A 14579-nucleotide genomic window follows, 5' to 3' on the forward strand; every position below is an offset into this window, starting at 1 on the left:
AAGCTGGACCGGAAGCAGAGGAGCCAAGAGCTCTGCTGACCTGCGGTGCGGGGGATGTGGCCGCCCCGAGCACTGTCTTACTGATGGGCCAAATGCCCGCCCCTACTCTTTGCCTCTTCTTAACCTAAAAATGAGTAACAGTGTTCTCTCCTGGCAGCCCCGAGGCTCATTTTGCAACACACACACCTGGGCCCACAGCCCCCACTCTGAATTCTGAATGTTCGCCACATCCCCTAATTTGTTAATAATACGACAGCAGGCAATAGTGAGGACTCAGTCAGCTAAGTCTGAGTGAGTTTCCAGGCCTTTCCTGACTTACTATCCTCGTGTTTATTTTACACATTTTAAGCAAGTGATTTATCGCGTATACTTATAACGGTAGAGATAGCAATGCTAATGCATTTTTGCATCCTACTTTTTGTCACTTAATAAAATTAGAAATATCTTTTCTGTGTTACTTTAACAGTCCTTAGAGACAGTATTTGAAAAAAATCACTAAGATGACCTTTTTTAACCCTCGCGTTAAGTATATGTAATGCATTTTCCCTAAGGTAAATACTGTGGCTGATAAGAGCACATAAAAGTCGCCAGTAATCTAGGCTTAGGGAATCTCACAGCGTAAGTCAGAAGACAGACTTTTTTTAAAAAAAAATTTTAGTTATTTTATTTTTTTGAATCACAGACAGACAGACAGAAGGAGAAAATCCTCCTATCCACTGGTTCACTCCCCAGATGCCCACAACAGCCAGACCTGGAACTCAATCCAGAAGTCTAGAACTCAACGCAGGTCTCCCACTTCCTGGGGGCAGGAACCCAAGGACCCGACCATCACCTGCTGCCTCCCAGGGTGCACCAGGGTCCACATCAGCAAGAAGCTGGAATCGGAAGCGGAGCCAGGACTTGAACACACAGAGGGATTTAACTGCTGTGCCAACGCCTACCCCAACAGACATGTTTTAATCAGAAGTAGCAATATAAAAGAAAACCCAGAATGTGCCAGATATGATACAGGCAGAGTGGCTGCTGAGGGAGAAGGTAGCCCCTGAAAACCAGAGTAGCAGGGAGAGACCCACAGGAGAAAGGGGGACCTGAGCTAGATCCTAGGCCTGAGGGTGACTGGGGTGGGCAGAGGGCTGGGGAGGAGCCAGGCACAGTTTAGGGAGGGGAATTGGCAGAGGCGAGGGGCTGAGCACAGGGGCACAGAGGCAGGAAATCCAGAAAGCTCATGACACAGGGCTGGTTCAAGGCCGGACTCAGGAGACAGGCAGCCCAGGATTTGACTCTCGCTTTCTTATCTTGTGCAACCACTTGACCTTGGCAATTAGTCACCCTAAAACAAATAGAATGTATCTGAGAAAGCTGTTGTCAGGATTAAAGGAGATACTGTATATGAGGCACCCAGCCCATGGCAAGGCAAACTGGGGTTTTGGTCCTTATTATTGTTATTTTGTCAGCCCACAGGAGATGGAACCATGAACAAAAATCCATCCAGTCTGGACTTTATGCCATGACCCGGGAGGGTGGGGTTAGTCCTGTTTCTAAGTGGTGATTGTGAGAGACAGTGTAGTATGGCCCCAGCTGTGGGTCCCCGGCAGGACTTGGGATAAGGGGGCTGTCCCTCTGGGTCTCCCGTCCCTCTGTCACAGGTGTGTGAACGCACGCTCCGACTCCTCTGTTGGATCTGTTCACTCTCACTCTTTCCAGAAAGGAACTCAGACAGCTTCTACCTTCAAAAATGTACCTACTGTACGCACCCAGGAATGGATACCAGACCATGAGAGGGTTTCCCCGCTTACAAAAGGAGTCATCGTATTGTCTGCAAATGCAGCTCACCTGCTGCACGCAGCATCCGATCTGAGTGGTCAGGTTTTGGAACACATACGCGCCGTCGGCGTGGGTCACAGCATCGCTCCCCAGTGCCCCCCCTGCAGCAGCTGCCTGCCTTTCCGCGAGTGTGGCTCTTGCATAGCAGCTGTAAGAAGCTCTTAAGTTGACTTTTGCTGAGTGACATGGGGACTAGAATCTGGTCTAGAGATCACTGAGCTGCCTGGATCAGGGAAGGCTGCTTGGAGGAGGCGGCAAAGGAGGTAACAAGAAAAGCAAGGAAGGATGCCTCTTGGCTTCCAAGGAATGGGAGACCATCCCGGGGGAAGGGAACAGGTGGAGGGGAATGCCAGGGGTGCAGTTCCCTTCGTAGGCAGTGCTCAGGAGGTCAGCAAGCCTGAAGCCACAGACAGGGCCACAGAGGAGAGAGGTGACGGCTCACTTGTCCCCTACCCCGCCCCAGACGACAATTTCGGCCTGCCAGAGCGCTAAGACGTGAAACATCCCCTGCCTGCCACGCTGTACTTCAGCCCTCACCCAGCATACCCTGGCAGCGACCGCGTTGCCGTGGCAACCTTAAAGGCGCTGGAGGGCATCTGTAACCGGTAGAAACTGATACTAGTTCCAGGTTTTTGTTTCTTCTGGGAGGAGTGTGAGTCTTAGATCACTTGTACTTCTCAGATGTGATCTTCTTGCCGGGACAGCCTAATAATCACCTTGCAATCCAACTGCAAAGCTGGCATCTGTGAGCGCTTCCTCTGCAGTCCAGGGAGTCACAGCGGCTGAGCGCCAGCTTCCTGGGCAGGGCCGCCGCAGGGAGGCTGTGCTTATCCAGATGCGGGTCTTGGCCTCTGCTGTGCTTCATGAAGCCACTGAGCCATGGAACTAGCAAGGGGGGCCCTCACAGAACGCACACTGTGACAAGCAGCCCACCCGTCCACCGTTGCGGCAGACCAACCAAGAACTTCCCTGGTGGTCCACACTGTTGCTTCCCCACTCCCCACCATCTCTTTCCGCTCCTGCTTCCTGAACAGAGGAAACCCCTACTAATGAAAATGTGCTTTTGTGTTTTAAATATTGGGGTAAACTGCTCATAACATAAAATTGACCAGCTCAGGGGCAAGCACTGTGGCACAGGGGGTTGAGCTGCCACCTGCAACGCGACATCCCCACGTCAGAGTGCTGGACAGAGTGCCCGCTGCTCTGCTTCCCATCCAGCTCCGTGCTGCTGTGCCCGGGGAGGCAGCTGAGGAAGGTCTGAGTTCTTGGGTTCCTGCCCCCCAGATGGGAGACCCCAAGGGAGCTCCTGGCTCCACCTTGGGCCTGGCACATCCTAATCACTGCAGCCAGCTGGAGAGTGAACCAGAGATGGAACATCTGTCTGTCCCTTGGCCTTTCAAATAGATATTTTAAATTTTTTTTGCCTTCTTAACCATCTTTAAGTGTGCAGTACCGTGGCATTAAGTGCATTCACAGTGTTATACAACCATTGCCGCCATCCATCCACAAAACTCTGCATCTTGCAAAACCGAACCCCTGCACCCACGAAACAGTAACTTCCCTTTCCTCCCTCCCCCAAGACCCCGGCACACACCATCATCCTCTCTGTCTCCATGGGCGTGATGGCTCTAGGTGCCTCCTCTGGGTAGAATCATACAGCGTCCATCCGTGTGTGCCTGGCTTACTGCACTTAGCATAATGTCCTTAAAGTCCATCCGTGTTGTAGCATGTGCAGGATTTCTGTTTTTAAAGGCTGAACAATAGTCCATTGTCTGTGTGTACTACATTTTGTTTGTCCACTCACACACTGACGGACTGGGTTGCTTCCACCTTTTGGCTGTGATAAATAATGCTGCTATACACATGGATATACTGATACCTCTTTGAGCTCTGCTTTCAGTTCTTTTCAGTATAAACACAGAAGTGGAATTGCTGGATTATATGGTAATTCTGTTCTGGGTTCTTTGAGGAAACCATATTGTTTTCCATGGAGGCTGTACCACTCCATATTCCCACAACAGTGCACTAAGATTCTGATTTCTCCAAATCTTCGCCAGTACTCACTATTTTCTTTTCTTTTCTTTTGGATAGTAGCCATCCTAGTGGATGTGAGACAGTCATAGTGATTTTTTTTAAGGGGATGGCCTGTATAACCCCACCTTTTAATGATACGCTCCTACGAAAGCAATCATAATAGACCACATTAATTGAACACACAGTATGTGGTAGGCACCCTGTATTATCTTATTTGATCCTTTAAATCAACCATATCATTCCCATTTTAAAGATGACTAAACTGACACCCAGAGAGTTAATAATAATTGGTGATTTCCTCAAAGTCACATAATCTTATCATTATTAAACACCACCAAAAGTCAAGGGAGCTATAGGATTCCTCAACACAGAATAAAGCCTGCTGTGGTTGAACCAGAACACAGCTCTTTTCCTATGTTCCTAAATTTTGATGTCCTGTCATGGGGATGACAACAAACAACAATGAAGATAGTGAGGATGGTAATGATGTGAAGAAGGAAAAAAGAACTGAGCAGAACATAAACATTCAGCTACAATCGCCACTTGTAAAAAATTAAAACCCTCAATATTTGAACATTTCATATGCATAGAGAACTAAATTAGAGGGTGATTATGCACATAATGGAATTATTTGCTTTATAGAAGGATGCCCTGAATTCTCCTCCTCCATGACAGGCTTTCCCCCGTTCACTTCAGACAGGAATTAATTATAACAATATGATGTGTGTGTATAGCTCCTCCAGAATACATCCACTGCTCAGCATGAAGCCAAGTCAAGTTGCTAACATGATTTTGATTACTGGATAACGATGGTAGGGAATATGTGCTCACTTCGGCATTTGAGGATTCCAACTAGGAAAAGATCTGTAGACTCAACTATCGAAGTACTATCCTTAATCTAGGATTAATTATGAAGACCAGAGAAATGCCAGAGACAGGTGGAACAGTTACGAAGCAAATGATTTGTAAGCACTTATGAAGATGCAATCATTTGAAGACGCCTTAACAAGACATAAATCACAAGGCAAGACAACCGTTCTCGCCCTGACAATGCTAACAGAGACCTACAGCAGCACAGAGCCTTAGATTTGTGACGCATCTGACAATCTCTTCTGACCTTTCTCATGAAAAAGAAGAAACGTCAACGGATAATAACTCATGACTAGATGAGCGGCTACTTCTGCTTTTTGCTTAAGATGACAAAGACACTGGTTGGTGGAGGAAGACTCCTGTCCAGGCGATCAGAACTCAGCATGCTGCCACCATGTCACTTAAGAACTTCATTTGGCTGCTAGTAACAGGCACCAGACTGACAGCAACTGATCAAAAGGAAGTGTCTCTCAGATTAAGAAAAGCTGGCACAGCACTTAGGAAGGCAGCCTGGCAGCCTTTCATAGATATAGACATACTCTTACATACAGTCCAGGAACCAGGCTCCTTCAAATGTAGCTAGATGAACAGAGAGCTATGTTCTAGATGAACAGAGAACCTATGTTCTCACAAAAACCTGTGCGCAAATCTTAATAGCAACAATACTCGTAATTGCCAAAACTTGGAAGTAACCAGTGTCTTTTTTTCTTTTCCAGTTTGAGAGACAGAGAGAGAGTGCACTCCTATCCACTGGTTCACTCTCTAAATGTCCAAAACAGTCACAGACCAGGTCCCAAAGCTAAGAGCTGGGAGCGCCATCTAAGTCTCTCAGATGAGTGACAGGAGCCCAGTTTCTTGGATCATTGCCACAGCCTCCCAGGGTCTGCATTGGCAGGAAACTAGAGGCAGGGGCCAGCCAGAACCAGGAATAAATCCTAGGTATTTTTTTAAAGATTTTTTAAAAAATTATTTGAAAGAGTTACAGAGAGAGGTAGAGACATCCACTGGTTCACTTCCCAGATGGCCACCACGGCCGGAGCTGCGCCCATCCGAAGCCAGGAGCCAGGAGCTTCCTCTGGGTCTCCCATGTGGGTGCAGGGGCCCAAGGACTTGGGTCATCTTCTACTTCTATCCCAGGCCAGAGCAGAGAGCTGGATAAGAAGTGGAGCAGCCGGGACTAGAACCGGCACCCATATGGGATGCTGGCGCTTCAGGCCAAGGCGTTAACCTGCTGCGCCACAGCGCTGGCCCCCAAGCCTAGGTAATCTGATGTGAGATGTGGGTGTCCCAATCACTAGGTCATATGCCTGCCCCCAAGATGACTTTTAATAGGTGAATGGATAAACAAGCTATGATACAGCCAGATAACAGAAAATCAGCAAATGTCACAAAAAACACGAGCTATCAAAGCCACAAAAAGACATGAAGGAACCATGCATGTTTCTTAGTGAAAAGCCAAACTTTTCACCATCTTTATAATTTCGTCTTTTCCATAGCATTTTTTTTTTTTTTTTTGGACAGGCAGAGTGGACAGTGAGAGAGACAGAGAGAAAGGTCTTCCTTTTGCCGTTGGTTCACCCTCCAATGGCTGCTGCGGCCAGCGCACTGTGCTGATCCGAAGGCGGGAGCCAGGTGCTTCTCCTGGTCTCCCATGGGGTGCAGGGCCCAAGCACTTGGGCCATCCTCCACTGCACTCCCTGGCCACAGCAGAGAGCTGGCCTGGAAGAGGGGCAACCGGGACAGAATCCGGCGCCCCGACTGGGACTAGAACCCGGTGTGCCGGCGCCACAAGGCGGAGGATTAGCCTAGTGAGCCGCGGCGCCGGCCTTCCATAGCATCTTATAGTTGAAACCCTACCATAGGCAGCCTTTTCTTTTTTTCTAGATTATTTCAAAGGCAGAAAAGGCTGCCTATGGTAGGATTCCAACTGTAAGATGCTATGGAAAAAGACAAAATTATGAAGATGGTGGGAAGATCAGCGGTGGCCAGGGACGAGGGAAGAAGGCTGAACGCAGAGCACAGAGGACGTTTAGGGCAGGTGAAACCACTCTGTATATGTATATGTGTATATGTATATGTGTATGTGTATATATGTACATAGATGTATACATATATATGTATATGTATATGCCATAATGGAGAAGAAAGTCATGTCCCAGTTGAATAGACTTTATATCAGATGTTACTTAGGAATCATCATTCATTTGGTTAGGTATGATATTGCTATTGTGGTTATGCTTAAAAAGAAAGTCTACCTCTAAGCACAATATGCTGAATTATTTATGGATGGAAATAATGTAACATCTGGCCTTTGCTTTGAAATAATCTAGAAAAAAAAGACAAATGGAAGAATGAAGAAAACAAGAATGGAAAATGTTCATAACTCTAACCTTATGGGAAGGTACATGGAGATTCTTACACTATTTTCTGTACTTTTGTATATACTTGGATTTTTTGTCATAAGAAGTAAAACAAACAAGCAAACAAAAACAAAAACTCTCCACACATTTCCTTGTCCATACCGATCTGTAAGAGAGGCTGGGAAACACGTTTTCACTTGGGCATTTGTCACACTCAGTGACCTGGAATCTTGCTGGTGAGGAAGTTAGCTTTTTGGCTGGTGACCAGCAAGCTCTGACACATTCCTGAATAAACCCTCAAACCCTCCTGTCCAGGGGTGGTGACTTGGCTCGACTGTTAAGTTGCCACTTGGGATTCCTGTGTACCATAGTTCAAGTTCCAGGTACTCCATTTCCGATCCAACCTTCTGCTTATATGCACCAAGAGAGGCAACAAATGATGGCTCAAGGGCTTGGGCTGCTGCCATCTGTGTGGGAGACCAGGACGGAGTTCCTGGCTTCTGTTTCAGCCTGGCTATTGCAGGCAATTGGGGAGTAAACCTGCGGATGGAGGATACCTCTGTGTGTGTGTGTGTGTGTGTGTTTCTCTGTCTTAAACATAAAATGAAAATAAATAAAATTTTATCTTTAAAATGTTGTTCTGGGGCTGGCACTGTGGCATAGCAGGTAAAGCCGCCGCCTGCAGTGCCGGCATCCCATATGGGTGCTGGTTTGAGTCCTGGCTGCCCCACTTCCAGCTCTCTGCTATGGCCTGGGAAATCAATAGCAGATGGCCCATGCCGGAGACCTGGAAGAGGCTCCTGGCTCCTGGCTTCGGATCAGCCCAGCTCTGAGCACTGCGGCCATTTGGGGAGTGAACCAGCAGATGGAAGACCTCTCTCTCTCTCTCTCTCTCTCTCTCAGTCTCTCTGTAGCTCTGCCTTTCAAATAAATACATAAATCTTAAAAAAAAAAAAAAAAAAAAGTGCTGTTCTGGCACAGCCTTCAAATCAGAGGGACCTTGGTCACCCAGCCACGTGTTCCTTGCATTGCCAGGATAACTTGCCCGTGGACTTAATCATGCCGTCATCATTACCGCCTAGAACCTTCCTCCTGAACCTCTGTTCATCTCCCTTCAGCGGGCTTACACGGCCCCTCCTGGAGGAGTCACCCTCCAGAAGCCACGACCCGCCCATCTCCTCCGGCCTCACGCTGGGTCAAGCTCCCTTCGGGGTTCCCACACCTCCTGGGCTCCCCCTCTCTGGTACCTGGACCTCGAACTGTGCCAGCCTCCGGGGGACAGGACGTCGCGGCCTCAGTACCTCTCAAAGAACCCGGCACACGTCACAGCAGGAAACTCGGGGCTTTTAGGGCTTAGTCCCGTCCTGGCGATCACATTCACCCTAACAGCAGCTAACCCGTCCTGAAGAGTTCAGGGCACCACTCACTACGTGCATGATGTCACCGACGCCTCACCAGACCCCTGGGTACTCTTCCTCTTACCAGTTCCGCTTTCCAAAGGAGGAAACCAAGGCTTGGCGAGTTGATTAACTCGGGGACTTTGTAAGAGGTGAGCCTGGGTTCCCACTCAGGACCGTTCGAGGACAGAGCCTGAGCGAAGCTCCCTTCCCCCACCGCCGCCATCGGCAGCAGCCAGCCCCAGGATGCAGTGCGCCAGAGAGGCGGGAACACTTCCTTATATGGTGACAAGGGCGTTCCCGGCGTGCAGACGTGGCCCCGCCCCCTGGTGAGACTATATAAATAGCCGTGAGTCCGCCCACTAGGGCTCTTGGCTGTCAGTGCTGCTGGGTCCCGGAACGAAGTCCAGACGCAGGCCTGTGAGGAGACGCGAGGCTCACCTGGGGCGGCCTCCTCTGTCGGAGCTTGGCTCCGGCTGGGGGCTCAGTCCGTCTGGCTCCGCCTTGGCGTGGGGCTGACAGGCAGCTCCCCGCTCAGAGCATGGCCTAGGTCGGAGGCAGTGCCCTCGCTTAGTTCTCTAACGGAGGTGGCGTGCTGTCCCCGGTATCTGTCACTCCGGGAGAGAATGGCATGTCATCCTGCTGCTTCCTGGCTTCTGTTTAGGGCTCCGGCAGTATCAGACCCTCGGCCACACACACACACACACACACACCGGCCTGGCTCTCGCCCCGGTTCTTGTACCCTGGCTCATACCGTTTCCTTTCCTTCGGACGTCATCCCCACCCACCGCCGGCCCCCTGTGCATCCTACCCTCTGCTGTCATTTCCTCCAGGAAGTCTGCTTGGGTTTCCTCCTCAGGACTCCCTGCTGAGAGCTTCGTGTTGTAATTATAGTCCGGCTGTAGAAGGTTCTGGATGGGCCTGCCTCCCAGAGAGAGTGAATCTTTCACATCTGCTTTGTTCTCCCTCATATGGCCAGCGCCGTGTATGTACCGTGCTGGCCAAGAAATAATGGAGGTGCTCACTAAATGAGGATGCCTCACTTCCGTGTAGCGCTGACCATGCACAGGCGGCACGCTAAGAACAATACCTGGTTACATCCTTTAATTTCCACGACTACTCGAGGAGCTTGGCACTAATATTATCTCCATTTTACAGATGAGGAGCCTGAGGTTGGAAGGGTGAAATTACCTATCCTGGCAGAAAGTGCTGGAACTGAGATTCAAAACCCAGGCATTAGGGCTTCATATTCTTATGCTGGCAAAAACCAGGAGCCAGGAGCTCCATCCAAATCTCCCACGTGTGTAGCAGGGGTCCAAGAATTCGGGCCATCCTCTGCTGCATTTTCAGATACATCAGTAGGGAACTGGGTTGGAAGTGGAACAGCCAGGGCTTGAACCAGCGACCATATGGGATGCTGGCACAGTAGGTGGCAGCCCAACCTTGCTGCACCACAGCACCAGCCTCAGGAATCCATAGTATTTTACTTTTACTTTTTAAATTTATATTTATTTGAGAGAGAGAGAGAGCGCGCTCCCATCTGCTGATTCACTCCCCCAAATACCCGTAACAACCAGGGCTGGGTTTGGATCAAAGTCAGGAACTGGTAACTCAAGCCAGGTCTCCCACGTGGGTGGTAGGAATGCAACCATTTAAGCCACCACCTGCTCCTCCCAGGGTCTGCACTGGCAGGAAGCTGGAGTCAGAATCAGACCCAGGTCCTCTGATGTGAGATGCAGATGCCTTAGCTGCTGAACTAGACCCCTGCTCCTCCATGCTGTTAAATACTGAGGATACACCTTCCTCCAACTACTTGTGGGACTTGGGAATCAATGCATCCACGACCTGTCTGTGCCTTGCTAAAACTTAAATGCTTCTGTGGGTGAAAAAGTAATCCCCGAGGTTCAAAACAGGGGACAAGGAAATGCCTTATCTCCCAGTATCCGCGAGTCAGCAGCTGTGAGCTCAGCCCTGTGCAGTAGCAGAACTAGAAACCTCGGTGTGTTGGCTGATGTGGCCGAGAGACACAGCGACCCCAGGGAGAAGGAGGGGAAGATGGCCAGAGACACGGAGAGGAGGCCTGAGTGGGACTGGGGAACAGGGGTGGTCAGAGGGGTTCCCAGAGCACACAGCCATCTTTATCAAGAACAGGGTCAGGCTGGTGCTATGGCGTAGCAGGTAAAGCTGCTGCCTGCAGTGCCGGCATCCCATATGGGCGCCGGTTTGTTCCTTGCTGTTTCACTTCTGATGGCCTGGGAAAGCAGTAGAAGATGGCCCAAGTCCTTGGGCCCCTGCACCCACGTGGGAGACCTGAAAGAAGCTCCTGGCTCCTGGCTTCAGATCAGCACAGCTCCGGCCATTGCAACCAACTAGGGAGTGAACCAGCAGATGGAAGACCTCTCTCTCTCTCTCTCTCTCTCTCTCTGTCTCTCCCTCTCTGTCTGTAACTCTGCCTCTCAAAATTAATCAGTAAATCTTTAAACAATAACTAAATAAATTAGAGCGGCTGGAAGACGCGTGTGCGACGCTGCGCTCCGGCAGCGGTGCCCTCCGTCTTTGTTTCCGCAGCTGGGAATGGCGGCGGAGGTTCTCGGTCTGGGCTGGGACGGGAGAGGAGGCTGCTCTCCCAGCCCCAAAGCAGAGCTGCCTCTCTTGCCCTGTGTCCCTGCGACCTTCTGCACCGCCCAGAGAAAGGCGGCTGTGTGAGTGTCCCGGTAATGGAGCCTGGGGGGACGCTGGCCTTTGAAAGCCCTCACCTCTCCCTTCTCTCCCTGAGGGAATGCGGGGATAATTGGGTATTATGTGCAGCCTCCGAGACACAGGGCCCTTTCAGCAGCGCTGTTCCCCAGGAGTGGCTGGTTTTGTGTCCACAGCAATTTTCCCTGGGCAGGAGAAAGGAGCGGGTCGGGCTCAGCGCGGCCTTTTCAGAGCTGAGAATCTTACCTGGGTGTGGGGACTGCGGGACCATTCACAGCCACACAAAGCGGGCCACTGAGGGGGCTGCAGCAACGACCACAGAGCGTAACCTTAGGACGACACGACTTCCCTCTTCCTCTGCTGGTGGCGGTGCACAATGTTAACATGACTGGCTCTCACTCTCGCCAAGCGGGGCTAACTTGACAGTGACTTTGCCACCCGGGCTACCTTCTTCCGCCAGGCACCCAGCACCCTGTCCCTTTCCCCATCCCTTCTCGTCCAGAAGTTACATGGAGAGAGAGCCTTGTCATCCATCACCTACAGCCGCAGAGGGGAAAGCACTCGGGGGCCAGCGTTGTGGTGCAGTGGGTTAAGTCTCTGTCTGCAATTCCATCACCCCATGTGAGCACGGGTTCGAGGCCCAGCTGCTCATTTCCAATCCAACTCTCTGCTAATGCACCTGGGAAAGCAGCAGAAGACAGCCCACACACTTAGGCCTCTGTAGCCATGTGGGAGACCTGCACTGAGCTCCAGGCTCCTAGCTTCTGCTTGGCCCAGCTCTGGCCATTGCAGCCATTTGGGGAATGAACCAGGGAGAGGGAAGATGTGTGTGTGTGTGTGTGTGTGTGTGTGTGTATGTGTGTGTGTGTGTGTGTGTGTCTCCCTCCCTGTCACACAGCATTTCAAATAAATAAATAGATAAATCTTTAAAAAGAAGTACCAGTAGCAATCACTGTGGACAGGAACCAGGGGGCTGAATTTCCAGGCCTGCCTGACTCTGTGACCTTGGACAAATCCTGTTGTCTTTTTCTTATATTTATTTATTAATTAATTAATTTATTTATTTGAAAGGCAGAGTTACAGAAAGGCAGGGAGAGAGAGAGAGAGAGCCAGAGAGAGAGAGAGGTCTTCCATCTGCTGGTTCACTCCCCAAATGGCTGCAACAGCTGGAGCTGGTCCAATCTGAAGCCTGGAGCCAGGAGCTTCTTCCAGGTCTCCCACTCAGGTGCAGGAGCCCAAGGATGTGGACCATCTTCCACTGCTTTCCCAGGCCATAGCAGAGAGCTGGATCGGAAGTGGAGCAGCCAAGACTCCAACCAGTGCCCATATGTGATGCCAGTGCCACAGGTGGCAGCTTTACCAGCTATGCCACAGCGCTGGCCCCATGTTGCCATTTTCTAGTCCTCATATCCCCGTGGATATGGACAGTGAGGGGCTAGATCAGAGATCCTCAGTCCTGGTCATACACTGGAACCATGAGGAGCCTTCAAAGATCTGATGTTGGGGCGAGTGTGGCAGCACAGGAGATTCAGCACTGCTTGCAATGCCAGTGTCCCACATGAGTGCTGATGTGAGTCCCAGCTGTTCTACTCCCAGTCCAGCTTCCTGCTAATGCTCCTGAGAAAGCAGCCAAAGAAGGCCCAAAGGCCTGGGCCCCTGCCACCCACGTGGGAGTCTAGGATGGAGCTCTGAGCTCCTGGCTTCAGCCTGGCCCAGCCACAGCTATTGTGGGTATTTGGGGAATGAACCAGCTGATGGAAGATCTCTTTCTCTGTCTCTCTTTCTCTCTGTGCTCTGCCCTTCAAATAAATAAGTAAATATTCTTAAAAATCAGATTTAAAAGGAGGGGCCAGTGTTGAAGTGTAATGCATTAAACTGCCACCTACAACACTGGCATCCCATATCGGAGCCTATTCAAGTCTAAGCTGCTCCCCTTCCCATCCAACTCCCTCCTAATGCACTAGGAAAGCAGCAGCAGATGGCCCAAGTGCTTGGGCTCCTGCACCCACACAGGAGACCCAGATGAAGCTCCTGGCTCCTGGCTTCAGCCTGGCCCAGCCCAGGCCATTGCGGCCATTAGGGGAGTGAACCAGCTGATGAAAGATCTTTCTCTGTGTGTGTGTGTCTCCCTCTCTCTCTGTCAATCTTTCAAATAAATGAAATAAATTCTTTAAAAAAAAGATAAAACAATAAACAGTATTAAAAAATAAAATGCCGGGGCCGGCACCATGGCTCACTTGGCTAATCCTCTGTCTGCGGCGCCGGCATCCCGTATGGGTGCTGGTTCTAGTCCTGGCTGCTCCTCTTCCAGGCCAGCTCTCTGCTGTGGTCCGGGAAGGCAGTGGAGGATGGCCCAAGTGCTTGGGCACCTGCACCTGCATGGGAGACTGGGAAGAAGCACGTGGCTCCTGGCTTCAGGCCAGCGCAGCACCAGCCATAGCGGCCATTTGAGGGGGTGAGCCAACGGAAGTAAGACCTTTCTCTCTGTCTCTCTCTCACTGTCTATAACTCGTCCTATCAAAATAAAATTAAATAAATAAATAATGCCAGTGTTGAGTATCCATCAAGGATCAGACAAACTGTAATATTTGGGGGCAGACGCCAAGCATGGGGAAACCATAGTAGCCCCCCAGGCAGTTCTAACGTGAGCCAGACGCAGATCCCACATCTGATAATTTCTTAGCTGACTCCTGGGGTATAGATCCCTGAATTAGCCTTGCCGGAAATCTCACTGCTAGTGGTGAAGTTAAAATACGGAGTTATTCCTTAAGGCCCCGGGGAAAGGTGGTTTTAGTAGTGATTTTTGAGAATGGATTTTCCCAGACACCCCAAAAGTATGACATTCAGAGTGGCCCTTTTGGTGTGGTTCGGACCACCGGCAGCCTCAGCCAGTTTCAGAATTCCCAGTCTCCTAGGGAAGAGGAAAAGGGCATTCAGCAATGTTCCCCAAGAGCTCGCGTTCCCAGGCACAGAGAGGAGGCCTGGCCACCAGCCAACGAGGCCTCCCTGCAGGCGTCTTCAGTCACCTGCTACTGGTGGGCGAGCGATTCCCACACCATTGGATGAGACGGGGTTAGATGCGGGTGGGCTTTGGCAGTGAGTCCGGGCAGGAGGGAAACAGGTTCAGGATGTGATTCACTGCTAGGGTGAGCTAGGCTAGGGACGCACTGGTGTGACGAGGCTCTGGAAGGAGAGTCCTCAAACTTTGCAACTGCAAAGCCCAGAAGGTCCTGGAGGGATGCTAGGGTGACACCAAAGAGACACATCCTCTTCATTAGCTTCTCTGAGGCCTGGCTCTCCGCGTAAGGCAACTTGGGGTTTTAGTACTCCTCACTAAAGATCTACCTGGGCGCTGTGTTTGTTAGCCTGTGTGAAGAGCCACGAGGGGCACACAGAT

The 14579-nt window shown here is 50.6% G+C and overlaps 1 protein-coding gene across 3 annotated transcripts in view; it reads right to left on the minus strand.

The window, feature by feature from the left end:
- CTIF (cap binding complex dependent translation initiation factor) overlaps nt 1-8653 on the minus strand; it is a 301086-nt gene extending 292433 nt beyond the window's left edge. Inside the window, exon 1 of one of the 3 annotated variants that reach the window (XM_017344168.3) lies at nt 8571-8653. The gene's annotated coding sequence lies outside the window, so the exon portion shown is untranslated. The remainder of the gene's footprint in view (nt 1-8570) is intronic. The other 2 variants (XM_017344167.3, XM_051851238.2) reach the window with 2 other exon arrangements.
- Nucleotides 8654-14579: the final 5926 nt, after the last annotated feature.

Source organism: Oryctolagus cuniculus, chromosome 10 (assembly GCF_964237555.1).
Source record: "Oryctolagus cuniculus chromosome 10, mOryCun1.1, whole genome shotgun sequence".
In the NCBI taxonomy this organism is placed as follows: Eukaryota; Metazoa; Chordata; class Mammalia; order Lagomorpha; family Leporidae; genus Oryctolagus; species Oryctolagus cuniculus.